The sequence below is a fragment of the Sturnus vulgaris genome, chromosome 1 (assembly GCF_052056855.1).
Source record: "Sturnus vulgaris isolate bStuVul1 chromosome 1, bStuVul1.hap1, whole genome shotgun sequence".
Lineage (NCBI taxonomy): Eukaryota > Metazoa > Chordata > Aves > Passeriformes > Sturnidae > Sturnus > Sturnus vulgaris.
The window spans coordinates 37023332-37035775 of NC_142243.1; the positions used below are offsets into that span (position 1 = coordinate 37023332).

A 12444-nucleotide genomic window follows, 5' to 3' on the forward strand; every position below is an offset into this window, starting at 1 on the left:
AGGATGAGAATAATGTTGGTAACACACTGATGTTTTAGTGCTTAGTCTACATCAAAGGACTTTTCAGTGTCTCGTGCTCTGCCAGTGTGGAGGTGCACAAGAAGCTGGAAGGGAGCACGGCCAGAACGGCTGATCCAAACTGGCCAAGTGGATATTCCATTCCACACAACATCATGGTCAGTGTATAAACCGGGGGGAGTTGACCAGAAGAAGCCAATCACTGCTCAAGGACAGACACAAGCTGGGGGTCAGTCAGCAGGTGGTGTGCAATCTTTTCTTAAAATTGTTTTTCTTGTGTTTCATTCCTTCTCTCTGTTTTCTTCTCTTCTCATTACTATTATTATTATATTTTACTTTATTTCAACTTTTATTTCAAAATCTTATGAGTTTTACCTTTTTCCAATTCTACTCCCCATCCCATCACAGCAGAGAGAGGAATGGGTGAGGGACTACAAAGCACTTGGTTGCCAGCTGGATCAAACCAACACACATCAATAATTCCTTTTCTAGAACTTAAAGCTACATATTTAAGCAAATCTGCAAACTAAAGAATATAGTGAGATGAAATACTACTTGTGTTGTCTAACTGCACTCAAAATTGAAGCTAATTTCAAACATTTTTGCAGCATCAATTTAGCCTGTTAGAATTAGTCTATCTCTTAAAATACGAACAAAGTAATATACAAGGCATAAAAAATTACTTCAAGATAACTTCCTTGTTAAAAATACTGAAGTACAGGGAACAAAGCTATTTTCATACCACATCCAGAAAATGGATGAGGTGTGAAAGAAATCTCTTGTTTAATGTGACCTTTGGCTGTACTTTCACTTGTCATCATTATGAAGTAGCTACTCTCAGTGCCAACACATAAGCTGCGTTATATTATCCCATAACAGTAGTAGCACGTCTTTCAGGGAGTGTTTCATACTTCAAGAAACCGGTGGCAGAATGCACTGACAGCACTTACCTTTGTAACTGCTTATAATAGGTCTTATTCAACAATAAGACCTCATTTACAAAAGGAAATAAGAGCGTACTAAATTTCAGAGAGCATATCGCATAAACTAGGATATGTTGAGGAACTCCCTTGGAGTCCTCAGCTTCAGTGAAAACATTCAAATAAGGAGAAATGTAAATTTTAGATTGGAACTCTGCCCCAAATAATAATATTCAGAGCTTTGTTACTGTGCACAGACCAAAAATACTGCATCATTAAGATCCGCAACATACTTGACTTTTCTTAACGCATGTAATTAAGAAAATATTTCTGGAAAGCAAATGAATTTGAAATTCAAGTAAGATTAATAGAATAAATACGACAAATTTACGTTTTATACAATGGTAGCAAGCTGCAGAATAAAAATCAGTAGCTATCATTATCTAAAGCTGTTCATCTAACACCACAGAGAGAAAAAACTATTGATACATACTGTACACACATTTTTATCCATGTATATAAATCAAAGGAAACAGCTTCCTTTAAGGCAAGCATATGAAGATACTAAAGCAAGATACAAATTAAATATTCATACATTCAATATTTCAAAATAAGGAATTTGGATATACACATGCATAATTTAAGTTCTATAGTGAAACCTGTCTACAGAGGCCATTTCTACTGTATTTCAACAGCATTGAAACTTGAAATGTACAATGCAGCCTTTCCATGCTGTGTTAAAACTTTAAAGTATATAGTAATTCATTTCAAGCACTAAACATAGAATAAAGGCCACATTATGCACACGGCACTTCTGCAGAGGAACTGCTGCTTTGCCCTATTCATTTCAGCTCTGAAACAGGGCTGTCAGTCCTGCAAGGTGGTTTCAGACTGCCTGAGGTACTCGCTGGGAACAGAGGCCAAACAGGCAACTTCAGGAACAAGGTGGCTCACTGGCTCTGAAGAGCCCATCAGTCAGAACTGACTCCAAGTCAAATTCGGATTCCAGGTACCAATTTAAACTCTGTTGAGCTGGTGCTGATGTCTAAAGCCTGAAATTGGCCCCTTACACTGCCCTTATACATTCACTCACGCCTCTATGGAGTAAAGATGATATTTCAGACCTTTTGGATTGGCACAGGAAAGGAACATAAAAACAGGTTTCACACTATGTTGTGCACTAGAAATGATTCTTTGTGATCACAGAACCTGAAAGTAGTTTCCATACAACAAAAAAGGCATGCTAAATTTGAAGAGCTTATAAATTCCTATGCATGCAAAAAACACTGGGGGAAACAAAACCCTTACTATCCAGCTTCCTTCCCTTAACATGTATTTCCTTCTGCATGTCTAAGGATACCACCATTCCTCCCCATGTATTTAAAACACTGCCACTGAAAAAGAAGTCTCCATATGGGTTACTAATGTGAATATTTTATTTTCTTATTAAAAGTTAAATGTATTAGTTCAAACATCAAAAGCCTCATTTTAAAAACATCCATTTTACTGGGACAAAATATATGTTAACTGGAAGAATAATTAAAGAGTACTTATTAAAGGGAAATAAAACTACTCTATTTCTACACTGTTTAAAGCAAACATTTATCTTTGCCCCTTAAAGGTCACTCATTTGATCTCGACATACCTATGAAATCATAGAAGCAAAAGCTAAGTAAGTAGAAAAGTGGTCTTAAGCAATATAAAACTAAACAAAATTAGTATCTACATGGTAAATTACTTCATTGAAAACCATCTATGGATTCTGCAAAGAATATACTTTTGCCTTAGAGCTAGTACTTTAATTTTCAAGAACCAAGAAAAAAAAATCAAAACTAGTCAGTAACAATGCAGCGTTGAAAAGCAATAAACTCAAAATTAAGTTATAAATAATTTAAAGCATGTCATGAAGATGTATTAATAATTCATCAGATAAATAATTTACTAAATAATCAAATAAATAAATAATGAAATACATAAATAAATCAGCAAATAAATAATTCTGCAAAATAACCTAAACAATAAGTCACTAAAACAAATGACAAACCTACAAAACTACAATGATTTTCTAAATTCTGATAGTTTTAAATAAACAAATGTATATAAACTAGATCAATCTTTGGTGGATAGAGAAATATTTTTCATTGCTATTGGTGAATTCCTGATTACACTGCACAAGGATACAATTTTAGATTTTACAAGAGTGCAGTTTTTCCCTTGTAAATTATTAACATGATTGCTACAATACATCCTGCACTGTATTTTACATGTAATCCCTTTATGTAGCTCATTTTTCCCCCAAAAATGAAAATCTCTTTACAACATTCTTAATTCACATATTTCTTTTTTTTTTTTCCTGGGTGCAGTACTTACAAGACTGCAATAGCCTTCTTGGTGGTTCTCTTATTGTCTTCTGCAAACCTTCAGAAGTTTTGCTGCAGGGGAAAAACAAGTAGAATAACCTTAATTATTACAGATGGTATCTCATTCATTAGCAGATGACAACATTTTATTTGAAAGCACAAGAAAAGCTGTTTTATAATTCTACAAAGCAACTTAATGTGAAACAACCATTACAGTTTGCAGACTATGGAAAGTTTTTAGAAGTCTTTGGTGGAACGAGTTCAAGCAGACTGAGGCCTGTTTCTTGTATTTAAGCTGACACACAATCTGTGCAAACTGGCACTAATTCAGATGTAAAGACAAACCATGAGAAGGACAAAATACTTGGCTGACATCTAATGTTATCCTTGATTTTGGAAGTTCATAGTCCTTGAAAGAATACAGTGAGATCATTTAATATCCACTATCTAAGTACATTCACAATTTAATTAGAATACTGCACTCAAAGCCAACACTGGTACCACAAAGGTCAAATTCCACTCTTCTCCTCAATCAATTTTCAGTCTCCATTTATTTTAATGAATAATACTGACAGTCGCCATAGCTTTCTTCAAAGTGGTACTCTGTAAATAGAGCAGTTGAAGAAATGTGCCACAAGTGTAATCATGTTATCAACTTTTATCCATTCTGTCAAAAAGATAATTTGCTTTCTTCCATAACACACATTACATACAGGAAAAGAGTGAGACAGTTTTACAAACCATGCTACTGACATGGATTCTTTATCTCTGTATGGGACTGTAAAATGAAGGAATACATCAAAACTGAAGTTATATATTGTATACATGCACAGGTTTTTGCTACTTGTTTCAAAGGAAATCAGTGTGCAGTGTTGTTTCTGCAAGTAATATCTCAAATTGCTGATGGTGCTGCTGTATATCAGCATTTAAAAGCATAAAGGATAATTTACTCTTAAAACTACCTGGGCACATTATATTTAACAAGTCTCAAATTCTCTTTAGGGATTATAATAAGAAAACACTTTGCTTAATCATAAATTTTATATTTATCTTGGCTAAACACCCTCCTTTGGAAAGACTGCCATGTTTTGTCAAGAAAAATCAACACAGTGGAAATGAAGTACTTGTTCTGTTGTGTGGTCATTCAAAAGAGTGTGTAGAAGGAATGTAAATGTGCACCAGTGCTGCTGATAATTTCACGCTCTCATACACTCATTTCAATTTGCTTTAAAAAGGACTATTCCTCCTGGCTAAATATAGTCATCATGAAAAAGCATACCTCCCCTTTGAGCTAATAACACTGCAAGCCCCAAAGACACAACAGTACAAAAACTTCTATATTTTAAGGAACCTGAGGCACTTTCTTCTCACAGTATACATCTCTGAAGTGGGACAAAAGAGACTGGCTTTTTTATCAATGTATTCTCATTTAGTGTATACATTTCTCTTTGAAAATGACAATTCATACCCACAACCACATCTCTGATTCCCATCCAGCCCCAAAACAAATCATATATATCCCAAATGCTTCCTTTTAAAAGCAATGGGTCCTTGCAAAAGCAGCCTATACTTTCACGCATTAAAAGATTCTGAGGGTTACTGGGACATACAATGGCTCTGGAGATTCTGCAATCAGACCTTCTATAGGAAGAACCATTTAGCCACAGAGCATTCATTTGCAGCTTTGGTGCCTCTGGTATCAATGATTTTTCACCAATGAGTTACAGCAGAGCTAGAAGTGTAATTACAGTTACTGACATCTTGAGACCAAATTTTTTCTTCCTTTTTACTTATTTTTTAATTACTTTCATGTTTAATTTGGGCTTCTAATCTGTGGGTACAAAACTCACCTCCTCACACAACTACTTCTGTCTATAAGCTGGAGGGTCATAATTACCAGCTCAAATAAGACATGTAGATCATTAAAAGAGGGACAGAAACCAGCCAATAACCTGGGATACTACCACCTCTCTCCAACTTGCAATCACATGCAAATTCCACCCTACACAAGAGACAAAGACAGGAACTGAATTTGATTCCCTTCCTCTCTTCTGCCAGCTGGTCCTTTTCCCCCCACCCCCTGGCCCTCAAACATCGAATAGGTGCCTTGCATCATGCAGCTAGTGAGGAAGATTTGTCAATAGAAGGCTAAAGCAGAAGGCACTGATGTTCAGGTGTACTTCACAGAGAAGAACAGCAAAAACAAAGTAATTGTGTGCATTTTCTACTCTGCCCAATCTGGGAAGCTGTGCTACAACAGGGAGGCTCCCTTGCTGGCACTCACATCAATTTGGGTGATTATTCAAGGAACTGGATTGTACCCCACACCTAAGAACAAATTTCAAATATTTATGATGGCAAAATTATAAATCAGGCTCACAGTAAAAGGCCTGAGCAACAAAGCTATTTCATTCTCCACCTTTTGATATTCCATTATCAGAAAGTTTCTTAGTTTGAAGATACGAATCAGACTAAAAGAAACCACATACTGCTGCTTCCATCTTTTGGGAACTCATGAATATAGGAAACAGGGAAATTTTAGAAAGAGATTGCCATGTACTATCAAAACTTAGGATTTTTTTTTAATACTCAGGAGTAAACACAGGGAGAAAGGCTGGACAGAGCTGCTTAACCAGATTATAGTTAATGTAAGTTAATGCAACCACTGCATTCTAACCCACTTTTCAAAGATTCCTGGAATTGTTATAAAGTTACACAAAATACTTTGCATTATCAAAAAAAACCCAAAAAACAACCCAACAACAACAAAAAAAACAAAACAAAACAAAACAAAAAAAACAACAAAAAAAGAAACCTACAATCATTCATTATATTTAGGAATTTAAATAATGCATAAATATTTCAAGAGCATAAGGTTCATTCTTGTGCCACAATTTCCCCCCTCTATTTATTACAATTGATCAATTAAGTTAAAGATTATTTGTTGGTCCACTTCACATAGAAAGATATTTTTGTGACACAGTACCGTACCTCATAAAAACTTTAAATGTATCTGATATTTTTATTCATAAAAACTAAAAATGTTTTTTTAGATATATTGATAAGCCTAACTAAAAAGTAACTCAGACCTGCAGTGTTACAGAATAATTTTGAGCATGTTCTTGGTAAAAACTTTTGGAGTATTTCTGAACAACCTTTTAGCAAGCTTCTTCCAATTGTCTCTAAGGTAAAAATAAATTCTGAACTATTGAAACAGAGCAAAATGTTAAATTCCAAACTACTGAATCAACTCCTATCAATATAAGACATAGCTCATTTGACTGTTATGACCCACATTTCCTAGTAGATTTTTAGATAAAAACAAGCAGATTACCAGCAAAGGTTTATCTCAAATTCCCACATGTACAGCATGCCACATTAAATATATGCAAATCAACCTCTTTCTCCTCTAGTTTTTTTGAGCTGACAACTCATATGACCTGAAGCCATGGTTAACGATTACAATTATTTGACTTTCATATTTATACAATCAGTCATCAGATATGCATGTTAATTGATTTTAACAGATAGTTTTGTATTCTAATGATCAACAGTAAGTGTATATTTCACCAACTTCTTGATTTATAAGAAAATAAAAGTTATATCAGTTTTCACAATTAACCCTTCATTATATTGATTTGCAGTATTCAATGGGAAATTCTCAATAATATATTAACCTGGAAGTAGTCCAAAATAAGGAATCTTAATTTTGGTAGCAAAATTTCATTTTCCAATTACAGACACTCTTCTATTGTGTCTAAAATTTATTTAAACAATGTACTCTCAATTTATTAGAGCTGATGAAAGATAATTTATACTTAAATGAACTGAGCAAATAAGTAGTTTGCAGTTATTTAATATTCACATTTTTCCACTTAAAAGTTCATTTCTCTTTTCCAAAGAGCCTTTGTCATGCACTCCTGGATTTTAATAAGCCCCCAGATGTCATATATATGACAGAGTACAACACTACATTTAAGATCCTTATTTTTCAAGTAATATGCTTAAGGCCAAAGGGTTCCTCTGTTGTCATCTCTAAATACATTAAGTGAATTGTTTAGGTTTTTTTTAACATGGCTGAAAATTTTTTCTTTGCAATTAAATTTTTATTTTGGATGCCCTATTTCTGGAAGCACAAAATAAGAAATTACAAATTGCACACATTTTCAAGTGAAGAATTTACTATTTTCTAAGATTATACAATGTGCAATCATTACCTTCCACAATTAATGGTTGTTGTTCTTTAAGTCTATTCATATAAAAGAGTGGATATTGCATCTTAGTCTCAAAAAGATCAGATCATGTCTTGTTCTGTAGAAGGGCTCTCCCAATTTAGGCCTTATTTGCTGTTGTACTATCTGATCATGCACCAATTTTGGTAAAGCAAGAGCTGCAGGATCCCTTTCTCAGCGTATTTTAATACCAATATAGATACTTTAATTTCTGCAAAATGCAGGATCTTTCTGTTTTCTATAAGTAACTGAATGAGGTGCAGAGGCCATTCAGCTTTTACTCAGGTGAGCTTTCTACACCTCAAGTTCTGCTACTGTTCTCTTTCTGTCTGGTAACTCCAATTAATTTCAAGCGAGATTTATCCACTCTGAGATTCTGAGACATTCTCCACAACAAAAAGAGACACTAGCACACTCATGTAGACATAAAATGCTTATTCAAGTTCTTGTAATGGGCCAGGGATAGAAGAAACTCAGTCACATTGCACAACCACGAATAAGCACCTTAACCCATAAAACACTATTTAATGGACTTCTCTGATTTTTAAAATGTCTTGATTTCACACTGAACATAATGAGAAAGTTAGTGAATATATGATGGGATTCTGTTGCTTACTTAATAGCTGTGGCTATTAAGTATGGGCTGACTGAGCCAGAGAAGTCCTAATCTGACACATAAATACGGCACATTCATTTATATCACAATAAATGCCATTACACCAAGCTGCCGAGCAGTCACGAGTGGGGTTCTGCAGGGCTCCATTCTAGGCCAGTGCTCCTCAGTGTCTTCATAAATTTTTTGGATGCAGGACTCAAAGGTATACTACGTTTGCTGACAATACTAAATTGGGAGGAGCTGTTGACTCCTTCCATGTCAGAGGCCTTTCAGAACCATCTTAGCAAATTAAAGGGCACAGCAATCAACAGCTGTATGACAATTTACAAGGGCAAATGCTGGATTCTGCAGCTGGGACAGGGCAACCCTGAATGTATGGACAGACTGGGAAATGAGAGGCTGGACAGCAGCCCTGTGGAAAAGGATTGGGGGTCCTGGTCAGTGGTCAACTCAATCTAAGTCAGCAGTGCTCTGGCAAGCCAGGAGTGTCAGCCATGTCCTGGGGGCAACAGGCACAGCATGGCCAGCCAGGCAAGGGAGGGGACTGTCCTGCTCTGCTCTGCACTGGGGTGGCCTCATCCTGAATACTGTGTGCAGTTTTGGGCACCACAATAGAAGAAAGATATAGAGCTATCAGAGAGCACAGAGGACCACAAGGAGGATGCAGGGTCTCGAGGAAAAGACATACAAGGAGCGGCTGAGGTCACTTGGTTTGCTCCTGGAGCCTGCAGGAGACTGAGGGAGACCTACAGCTGCGACTTTCTTGTCAGGGGAAGAGGAGGGACAGGCACTGATCTCTTCTCTGTGGTGATCAGTGACAGGATCCGAGGAAATGGCTGGAGTTGTATCAGGGGAGGTTTAGGTTGGATATTAGGAAAAGGTTCTTCACCCAGATGGTTGCTGGGCACTGGAACACTTCCCCAGTCACAGCACTAAGCCTGACAGAGTTCCAGAAGCATTTGGACAGCATTCTCAAGTACTTGATGTGACTCTTGGGGCTGTACTGTGCAGGGCTGGGAGTTGGACCTGATGATCCCTGTGGGTCCCTTCCAACTTAGGATATTATTTGATTTTATAATTGTTTTGAGTTACAACTTATAGAAACATTTTCACAAGATGCCTGAACCTAGACTGATATAGAAACAAAAGAAAATACTGTTTACTACTCACTATTTTTAAACAGTATGTTAATTGCTCATCTTGAAGATTGATGACTAGAAGTAGCAGACGATTAACAATACTCATTGAATTTACTAAAAACTGAGAGGAAACAGAGAGTAGAAAGCAATTAGTGATACCTTCTGATGACAACTTTTATATGGAGAATTGCAGCTACAATAAACTCCACAGTTAAAGGTTAAATTAAGGCTATGTGTAGAAAGAAGACCAATAAAACACATTCTGGGAAATGAGAAAATAGTGTACCTAAAAAATGTCCAGTTTTAAGATATACCTGAGTTCGGGGATAGCAAGCCACCATCCAGACACTTTGGATCATTAAAACTATTAAGGATATTGGGACAGGGATAGCTGAGTGAAAAAAAATCCAGAAGTTCAGTATGAGAGGCTTAGTATCCAACAGTCTATGCATAATCTTAGTCATAAATATGAAGCTGAATCCACAAAATACAGGAAACTACTTATTATACTGCCCCTGTTGCACAGTAATGTGGCCTCTGGCACTACTTCACACAGAAGAAATGGGTACATTGAATACAACTAGGTAGGTAACTTTAGTTACTTGTATCCACAGGTGATCCCATTTGATCAGATATGATCAAAAATCATCAGGGATAAGGGTCTTCCATTGTCCTTAATGTAGAAAGTATAGTCTTTAGGATGTTTTGTTAACTTCATACCAAAAACATTTAACTACTTTGAAACTCATTGTATAAGCTCAACAAAGAAAAAATATATTATTGATCAGCTGGATTAGTTCTGTACAGCCATATGAACTCCAACAAAGGTACAAGGCATGGAAGGAAAAATACCAAACAATGGCAACAGAAGGAGGATGAAAGAAAATTTTGATCATTTTGATGACAAATTTATCTAATTTCAGATGAAGGTTAGATGTGATAAAAATCACGTTCATAAAAACTCCAAGTGTCAATTTGTGAAACAGAAAACGTTAAACCACCTCCAAGATGTTTCATTTCTACCAATATTTACCATTCCTAAATGTCACTCTATTTCATCATGGTGACTGAATTTCAATGGACTTGATAACATTAAGAAATAGATTATTAAGAATGACATTCGTTTGCTTGCATAAAACCAGCCCACGGCTTGGATGCTGCCTGTCTGTAACAAAGGGGCACATTAATACTGTGTAAGTGGCCAAATGCCCCTTCTGACATGGAAGGCTCCTTTTGAGACTCCAGTGTCACCAGGAGAACTATGCTTGTGGCATCCAAATGGACAACACACAGAAACTCCACTGCTAAGAAAAATGAAAGGCTGCACAGTTTCTCTTTGAACAAGTAACTATTTTACATAGAATCATCAAGTTCCAAATGCAAACCACAGCAGAAAACTGCTGCAAATTTCAATCCTGTTAGTGGATACATGAATTTAGGGAAGAGGATGTAAGTATCATTGCTGTAGGGCAAAATTGCTGGGTTTTATTTTAAACATGCTTAAACTCAAGTTTTAACTTAAACATTTAAGACTGATTTTAGTCTGTAAGTTTTACATCTCTTGCCACCTGAAACTGGCGATCCAAATGTCTATAATAGCACATTTGAAATGCTGAGTTATATTAATCTCATACTAACTATAGCAGTTCAATTTCAACAAATTTCTCAGGGTTTTTGCATATTGCTGAATAAATGACTCTTGAATTAGCTTACTTTTCTTGGAGGCATTATATGAGATTATTTCTTAGTCTCCTCCTCTTTGATTTAGTACACATCTTCAGATAATTTATTAATGTTTTGGATATCTCATTCATCATCTATTATTACTAGTGTCATAAATTAGAGGAATGGAACAAAGCACTGGACTATACGCTTTTTCTACATTCATCAATAAAACAGCTACCTCTGTTAGCAAACACTCTGTAAAGTAGTTGGTTTATCCACTAAAATGAGATTGGGAGCAGTTTTTTAACTCAAATCCCAAAACAGATTAGATTTATAATATAAGAGGCTATTAATGAAATAAAAATCAGAGCTTCACTTTAAAATATAAAAGTGTAGAAATAGCTGGTTTGCAAAACACAAAAGCAAATGTCAGACATTTCTATGTCTTCTAAAATACTCATCTAAATTAGAAGGCTGATGAATGCCAGTTTTATCTGGAAAATGGATTAATTGTTAAAAATACTATAATTTTGTCAGCATACTATAAAACAGTAAAGAGAAGGAAAGATTCAACCAACAGAAATTTAAATATCAACATTTAAATCAGTGGTAATATTGCTCAAGAAGACAAGTTGCCTGAACTGGTGGTAAGTAGGAAAAATTAAATCCCTTGCTTTTTCGTTTTTGTTTTTTCTTTCTTCTTTGGGTTTGTTTTTTTTTACAATCTAAACACAAAGGACATTGGAAAATACAACTGTGAACATTTTACAATAATTTCAAGTTAATGGATATTAGTGGGAATCCTATAGGTAATAAATTACATAGCAGTATACTATTCTACATAAAGCACTTGAAAAGAGACAGAATTAACATTATTATGAAAACATTAACTACTGACTTTAAAAGGTCATTATGCCTGCATTAACTGACATATTGGAATTAAACCTGAATATCCAAAAATCAGTTTTTGTTGTTTTATTTGTGTACATTCACTGTTTACATTCCTTTAACCAAACCTCTCATTAAGACAAATTAGTATTTTGCATGATGTAACAATACTGCACTCACCTCTTTTCCAACTGTTTGTTGAAAATATTTAAGCCAGGGTTAGGATTTCATCAATGGAATGGGATACAGAATTTAAGTTCTTGTAATATAGAAGAAAAGAACTCCAAATCTTAGATTGGAAGTGGATAAAATGCTTCCAATAGCAACTGTGTATCTAATTTCTTCAGGGGAAGAAATTCCTTCATCTTTAGGCACTACAGATTAGGTATTTCAGGCTTCAATATGACCTGAAAACAACAAAATAAAAGTTTACAACTAAATTAGAAGTTTCTTATTGTGCCACCTCTAATTCAGGATCTTGACTATTTTCTTTATAGAACCTTCACTATCTGTAGCAACTGATGAGTAATAAAACATAATTGTACCAATGCCTTTTAAAGCTACACAGTTACACATTCCTACAGTTACAACTAACAGCGGAACAGG

The 12444-nt window shown here is 35.3% G+C and overlaps 1 protein-coding gene across 5 annotated transcripts in view; it reads right to left on the reverse strand.

Moving 5' to 3' along the window:
• Positions 1-12444, reverse strand: part of TBC1D5 (TBC1 domain family member 5) — a 313398-nt gene that overhangs the window by 281768 nt on the left and 19186 nt on the right. For 2 of the 5 annotated variants that reach the window (XM_088163900.1, XM_088163888.1), the window contains exon 2: positions 3309-3370. The exons of 1 other annotated variant lie outside the window; for it this stretch is intronic. The gene's annotated coding sequence lies outside the window, so the exon portion shown is untranslated. Of the gene's footprint in view, positions 1-3308; positions 3371-12018; positions 12246-12444 lie in introns of those variants that run through there. 2 more of the 5 variants (XM_088163893.1, XM_088163908.1) reach the window with 2 other exon arrangements.